Below are 7,500 nucleotides of genomic sequence, written 5' to 3'. Positions count from 1 at the left end.
ATTAGGTAGATTTATTACATGCTTCCTCTCAGAAGTTTATGAGGGATTAGTTACTTTGAAACAGTCCCATTTTACTTGTGTACACTTCACAGTCATGTTAGTGTTCTGAAACTGCAAAGTAGATTTTTAAATGCCTATTTTTGTGAGATGCATTTTCGACCGGCCAGAACATATTCTTTTGGAAAAAATGATTTGAATTGGATTGGTGTGAATCGTGTTTCTAGAGGTGGTGACAGGCTTTCAGCTACTTGAATAGGTCAAGCCAGGATTCATAAAACTTATACAAACTATGTGAGTGTGAAAAATTAGCATATGCAGGAAGGAGCAATTTGTACTACTTTCAAAACAGTTTCTCTCCACGTCTGGAAACGTCCAGAGCTATGTAGAGCATACAAATGAGCTTTAAACTCATGAGGAAAGAGGTTTGTATGCAAAAAGGAAAACAAAAGCATATCGCACTCATAAAATTCTCAATATATAGATTCCAAAAAAGTGCTTCAACCGAAAAGAGCTGAAAGAACACTATGGGATGTAAACCTGAATACCTTTCAATAATATGTTCTCCATCCATGCATACCACCTACATGATAAAAATCATCTCAGGTGAACGGATGACCGCGTGGCCTAATGGATAAGGCGTCTGACTTCGGATCAGAAGATTGAGGGTTCGAGTCCCTTCGTGGTCGTTTTTGGCCAATGGTCACACAATCTGCTTTACATTCAGAGTGGAAAAAGTATTTTCCAATACTCTTGTAGTCCTCACTTTCTCATTACTAATCATTAATAAAGTGGAGTACATACTGTAAACTCATTCAGGTTGCATCTTCAGTCTAACTACTTGTGCATTTTAGTGGCATTAAAAAGTGCTTCTATGCCGACGCACTGAATATGTAATAGGTTTGCAGAATGTTGACGTGACAGAATGGGTTTTTAGCTAAGTGTGTGTAGAAGAACTGCAAGGTGTGTGCCTATGTCTGCATAGAGTGGTACATGTGTAAAATCTGTATGATTTGGGCAGTTAAAGTGCTGATTTTGCCTCCGAGTAAGAAAAGTACTACACAAAATGTATAAAGGATCGGCACATTGGCTGCCTTTGCTGATGCCCCCATTGCCTAATTTGTAGTGCAATGGTTAAGTTGCAGAGTGTGGTTGAACTTGGTTAGGAGACTTAGTGCCTCTTTCCGTGTCCTACTGATGATAAGGATGGCTTGATACCATTTTCTAAGCCCAGTATATTGAGAAAAGAAGTAAGTGAAGAAGAAGTGTGGAGTCGAAAGTGGTTCTCCAATTTCTCTCCACTTGCTAAAATTGCAAAGTCTCCATTATAGCATAGAAGAGAGCGTTAAAGTCGGGGATGGAAGAGGATGAAAATGGGAAGTTTACTTATAGAGAGAAGTGAGAAATGCCCTGTGTGCACACACCGTTGTCTGACCATAGAATACATTTAAATAATGCCTCTAGAAAAGAGCTATGCATGTGTGCCTCAGTGGCCTAATGGATAAGGCACTGGCCTCCTAAGCCAAGGATTGTGGGTTCGAGTCCCATCTGAGGTGATAACAAAAATCCTCCCTCTATCTTTTCCAGAAAATTAGGTAGATTTATTACATGCTTCCTCTCGGAAGTTTATGAGGGATTAGGTACTTTGAAACTGTCCCATTTTACTTGTGTATACTTCACAGTCATGTTAGTGTTCTTAAACTGCAAAGTAGATTTTTAAATGCCTATTTTTGTGAGATGCATTTTCGACCGGCCAGAACATATTCTTTTGGAAAAAATGATTTGAATTGGATTGGTGTGAATCTTGTTTCTAGAGGTGGTGACAGGCTTTCAGCTACTTGAATAGGTCAAGCCAGGATTCATAAAACTTATCCAACCTATGTGAGAGTGAAAAATTAGCATATGCAGGAATAAGCAATTTGTACTACTTTCAAAACAGTTTCACTCCACGTCTGGAAACGTCCAGAGCTATGTAGAGCATACAAATGAGCTTTAAACTCATGAGGAAAGAGGTTTGTATGGAAAAAGGAAAACAAAAGCATATCGTACTCATAAAATTCTCAATATATAGATTCCAAAAAAGTGCTTCCAGCGAAAAGAGCTGAAAGAACACTATGGGATGTAAACCTGAATACCTTTCAATAATATGTTCTCCATCCATGCATACCACTTACATGATAAAAATCATCTCAGGTGAACGGATGACCGCGTGGCCTAATGGATAAGGCGTCTGACGTCGGATCAGAAGATTGAGGGTTTGAGTCCCTTCGTGGTCGTTTCTGGCCAATGGTCACACAATCTGCTTTACATTCAGAGTGGAAAAAGTCTTTTCCAATACTCTTGTAGTCCTCACTTTCTCATTACTAATCATTAATAAAGTGGAGTACATACTGTAAACTCATTCAGGTTGCATCTTCAGTCTAACTACTTGTGCATTTTAGTGGCATTAAAAAGTGCTTCTATGCCGACGCACTGAATATATAATAGGTTTGCAGAATTTTGACGTGACAGAATGGGTTTTTAGCTTAAGTGTGTGTAGAAGAACTGCAAGGTGTGTGCCTATGTGTGCATAGAGTGCTACATGTGTAAAATCTGTATGATTTGGGCAGTTAAAGTGCTGATTTTGCCTCCGAGTAAGAAAAGTACTACCACAAAATGTATAAAGGATCAGCACATTGGCTGCCTTTGCTGATGCGCCCGTTGCCTAATTTGTAGTGCAATGGTTAAGTTGCAGAGTGTGGTTGAACTTGGTTAGGAGACTTAGTGCCTCTTTCCGTGTCCTACTGATGATAAGGATGGCTTGATACCATTTTCTAAGCCCAGTATATTGAGAAAAGAAGAAAGTGAAGAAGAAGTGTGGAGTCGAAAGTGGTTCTCCAATTTCTCTCCACTTGCTAAAATTGCAAAGTCTCCATTATAGCATAGAAGAGAGCGTTAAAGTCGGGGATGGAAGAGGATGAAAATGGGAAGTTTACTTATAGAGAGAAGTGAGAAATGCCCTGTGTGCACACACCGGTGTCTGACCATAGAATACATTTAAATAATGCCTCTAGAAAAGAGCTATGCATGTGTGCCTCAGTGGCCTAATGGATAAGGCACTGGCCTCCTAAGCTAGGGATTGTGGGTTTGAGTGCCATCTGAGGTAATAACAAAAATCCTCCCTCTTTCTTTTCCAGAAAATTAGGTAGATTTATTACATGCTTCCTCTCAGAAGTTTATGAGGGATTAGGTACTTTGAAACTGTCCCGTTTTACGTGTGTACACTTCACAGTCATGTTAGTGTTCTGAAACTGCAAAGTAGATTTTTAAATGCCTATTTTTGTGAGATGCATTTTCGACCGGCCAGAACATATTCCTTTGGAAAAAATTGATTTGAATTGGATTGGTGTGAATCTTATTTCTAGAGGTGGTGACAGGCTTTCAGCTACTTGAATAGGTCAAGCCAGGATTCATAAAACTTATACAACCTATGTGAGTGTGAAAAATTAGCATATGCAGGAAGGAGCAATTTGTACTACTTTCAAAACAGTTTCACTCCACGTCTGGAAACGACCAGAGCTATGTAGAGCATACAAATGAGCTTTAAACTCATGAGGAAAGAGGTTTTTATGCAAAAAGGAAAACAAAAGCATATCGTACTCATAAAATTCTCAATATATAGATTCAAAAAAAGTGATTCCAGCGAAAAGAGCTGAAAGAACACTATGGTATGTAAACCTGAATACCTTTCAATAATATGTTCTCCATCCATGCATACCACCTACATGATAAAAATCATCTCAGGTGAAAGGGTGACTGCGTGGCCTAATGGATAAGGCTTATGACTTCGGATCAGAAGATTGAGGGTTCGAGTCCCTTCGTGGTCGTTTTTGGCCAATGGTCACACAATCTGCTTTACATTCAGAGTGGAAAAAGTATTTTCCAATACTCTTGTAGTCCTCACTTTCTCATTACTAATCATTAATAAAGTGGAGTGCATACTGTAAACTAATTCAGGTTGCATCTTCAGTCTAACTACTTGTGCATTTTAGTGGCATTAAAAAGTGCTTCTATGCCGACGCACTGAATATGTAATAGGTTTGCAGAATTTTGACGTGACAGAATGGGTTTTTAGCTTAAGTGTGTGTAGAAGAACTGCAAGGTGTGTGCCTATGTGTGCATAGAGTGCTACATGTGTAAAGTCTGTATGATTTGGGCAGTTAAAGTGCTGATTTTGCCTCCGAGTAAGAAAAGTACTACAAAAAATGTATAAAGGATCGGCACATTGGCTGCCTTTGCTGATGCCCCCGTTGCCTAATTTGTAGTGCAATGGTTAAGTTGCAGAGTGTGGTTGAACTTGGTTAGGAGACTTGGTGCCTCTTTCCGTGTCCTGCTGATGATAAGGATGGCTTGATACCATTTTCTAAGCCCAGTATATTGAGAAAAGAAGTAAGTAAAGAAGAAGTGGGGAGTCGAAAGTGGTTCTCCAATTTCTCTCCACTTGCTAAAATTGCAAAGTCTCCATTATAGCATAGAAGAGAGCGTTAAAGTCGGGGATGGAAGAGGATGAAAATGGGAAGTTTACTTATAGAGAGAAGTGAGAAATGCCCTGTGTGCACACACCGGTGTTTGACCATAGAATACATTTAAATAATGTCTCTAGAAAAGAGCTAAGCATGTGTGCCTCAGTGGCCTAATGTATAAGGCACTGGCCTCCTAAGCCAGGGATTGTGGGTTCGAGTCCCATCTGAGGTGATAACAAAAATCCTCCCTATATCTTTTCCAGAAAATTAGGGAGATTTATTACATGCTTCCTCTCAGAAGTTTATGAGGGATTAGTTACTTTGAAACGGACCCATTTTACTTGTGTACACTTCACAGTCATGTTAGTGTTCTGAAACTGCAAAGTATATTTTTAAATGCCTATTTTTGTGAGATGCATTTTCGACCAGCCAGAACATATTCCTTTGGAAAAAATGATTTGAATTGGATTGGTGTGAATCTTGTTTCTAGAGGTGGTGACAGGCTTTCAGCTACTTGAATAGGTAAAGCCAGGATTCATAAAACGTATACAACCTATGTGAGTGTGAAAAATTAGCATATGCAGGAAGGAGCAATTTGTCCTACTTTGAAAACAGTTTCACTCCACGTCTGGAAACGACCAGAGCTATGTAGAGAATACAAATGAGCTTTAAACGCATGAGGAAAGAGGTTTGTATGCAAAAAGGAAAACAAAAGCATATCGTACTCATAAAATACTCAATATATAGATTCCAAAAAAGTGCTTCCAGAGAAAAGAGTTGAAAGAACACTATGGGATGTAAACCTGAATACCTTTCAATAATATGTTCTCCATCCATGCATACCACCTACATGATAAAAATCATCTCAGGTGAACGGATGACCGCGTGGTCTAATGGATAAGGCGTCTGACTTTGGATCAGAAGATTAAGGGTTCGAGTCTCTTTGTGGTCGTTTTTGGCCAATGGTCACACAATCTGCTTTACATTCAGAGTGGAAAAAGTCTTTTCCAATACTCTTGTAGTCCTCACTTTCTCATTACTAATCATTAATATAGTGGAGTACATAATGTAAACTCATTCAGGTTGCATCTTCAGTCTAACTACTTGTGCATTTTAGTGGCATTAAAAAGTGCTTCTATGCCGACGCACTGAATATGTAATAGGTTTGCAGAATTTTGACGTGACAGAATGGGTTTTTAGCTTAAGTGTGTGTAGAAGAACTGCAAGGTGTGTGCCTATGTGTGCATAGAGTGCTACATGTGTAAAGTCTGTATGATTTGGGCAGTTAAAGTGCTGATTTTACCTTCGAGTAAGAAAAGTACTACACAAAATGTATAAAGGATCGGCACATTGGCTGGCTTTGCTGATGCCCCCGTTGCCTAATTTGTAGTGCAATGGTTAAGTTGCAGAGTGTGGTTGAACTTGGTTAGGAGACTTAGTGCCTCTTTTCGTGTCCTACTGATGATAAGGATGGCTTGATACCATTTTCTAAGCCCAGTATATTGAGAAAAGAAGTAAGTGAAGAAGAAGTGTGGAGTTGAAAGTGGTTCTCCAATTTCTCTCCACTTGCTAAAATTGCAAAGTCTCCATTATAGCATAGAAGAGAGCGTTAAAGTCGGGGATGGAAGAGGATGAAAATGGGAAGTTTACTTATAGAGAGAAGTGAGAAATGCCCTGTGTGCACACACCGGTGTCTGACCATAGAATACATTTAAATAATGCCTCTAGAAAAGAGCTAGGCATGTGTGCCTCAGTGGCCTAATGGATAAGGCACTGGCCTCCTAAGCCAGGGATTGTGGGTTCGAGTCCCATCTGAGGTGATAACAAAAATCCTCCCTTTTACTTTTCCAGAAAATTAGGTAGATTTATTACATGCTTCCTCTCAGAAGTTTATGAGGGATTAGGTACTTTGAAACTGTCCCGTTTTACTTGTGTACACTTCACAGTCATGTTAGTGTTCTGAAACTGCAAAGTAGATTTTTAAATGCCTATTTTTGTGAGATGCATTTTCGACCGGCCAGAACATATTCCTTTGGAAAAAATGATTTGAATTGGATTGGTGTGAATCTTGTTTCTAGAGGTGGTGACAGGCTTTCAGCTACTTGAATAGGTCAAGCCAGGATTCATAAAACTTATACAACCTATGTGAGTGTGAAAAATTAGCATATGCAGGAAGGAGCAATTTGTACTACTTTCAAAACAGTTTCACTCCACGTCTGGAAACGTCCAGAGCTATGTAGAGCATACAAATGAGCTTTAAACTCATGAGGAAAGAGGTATGTATGCAAAAAGGAAAACAAAATTATATCGTACTCATAAAATTCTCAATATATAGATTCCAATAAAGTGCTTCCAGCGAAAAGAGCTGAAAGAACACTATGGGATGTAAACCTGAATACCGTTCAATAATATGTTCTCCATCCATGCATACCACCTACATGATAAAAATCATCTCAGGTGAACGGATGACCGTGTGGCCTAATGGATAAGGCGTCTGACATCTGATCAGAAGATTGAGGGTTCGAGTCCCTTCGTGGTCGTTTTTGGCCAATGGTCACACAATCTGCTTTACATTCAGAGTGGAAAAAGTCTTTTCCAATACTCTTGTAGTCCTCACTTTCTCATTACTAATCATTAATAAATTGGCGTACATACTGTAAACTCATTCAGGTTGCATCTTCAGTCTAACTACTTGTGCATTTTAGTGGCATTAAAAAGTGCTTCTATGCCGACGCACTGAATATGTAATAGGTTTGCAGAATTTTGACGTGACAGAATGGGTTTTTAGCTTAAGTGTGTGTAGAAGAACTGCAAGGTTTGTGCCTATGTGTGCATAGAGTGCTACATGTGTAAAATCTATATGATTTGGGCAGTAAAAGTGCTGATTTTGCCTCCGAGTAAGAAAAGTACTACACAAAATGTATAAAGGATCGGCACATTGGCTGCCTTTGCTAATGCCCCCGTTGCCTAATTTGTAGTGCAATGGTTAAGTTGCAGAGTG

At 39.3% G+C, this 7,500-nt stretch overlaps 4 non-coding genes across 4 annotated transcripts; all 4 read left to right on the top strand.

The window, feature by feature from the left end:
- Nucleotides 1-613: 613 nt before the first annotated feature.
- On the top strand, nucleotides 614-686 carry TRNAR-UCG (transfer RNA arginine (anticodon UCG)). Its single transcript has one exon. It is a non-coding gene; the product is annotated as a tRNA-Arg (tRNA).
- A 794-nt stretch (nucleotides 687-1,480) lies between these two features.
- TRNAR-CCU (transfer RNA arginine (anticodon CCU)) lies at nucleotides 1,481-1,553 on the top strand. Its single transcript has one exon. It is a non-coding gene; the product is annotated as a tRNA-Arg (tRNA).
- A 4,693-nt stretch (nucleotides 1,554-6,246) lies between these two features.
- Nucleotides 6,247-6,319, top strand: TRNAR-CCU (transfer RNA arginine (anticodon CCU)). The gene has a single exon. It is a non-coding gene; the product is annotated as a tRNA-Arg (tRNA).
- A 647-nt stretch (nucleotides 6,320-6,966) lies between these two features.
- On the top strand, nucleotides 6,967-7,039 carry TRNAR-UCU (transfer RNA arginine (anticodon UCU)). Its single transcript has one exon. It is a non-coding gene; the product is annotated as a tRNA-Arg (tRNA).
- Nucleotides 7,040-7,500: the final 461 nt, after the last annotated feature.

Source organism: Triturus cristatus, chromosome 4_1, assembly GCF_964204655.1.
Source record: "Triturus cristatus chromosome 4_1, aTriCri1.1, whole genome shotgun sequence".
NCBI classification, from domain to species: Eukaryota; Metazoa; Chordata; class Amphibia; order Caudata; family Salamandridae; genus Triturus; species Triturus cristatus.
This window is presented reverse-complemented; position numbering and strand designations above follow the sequence as displayed.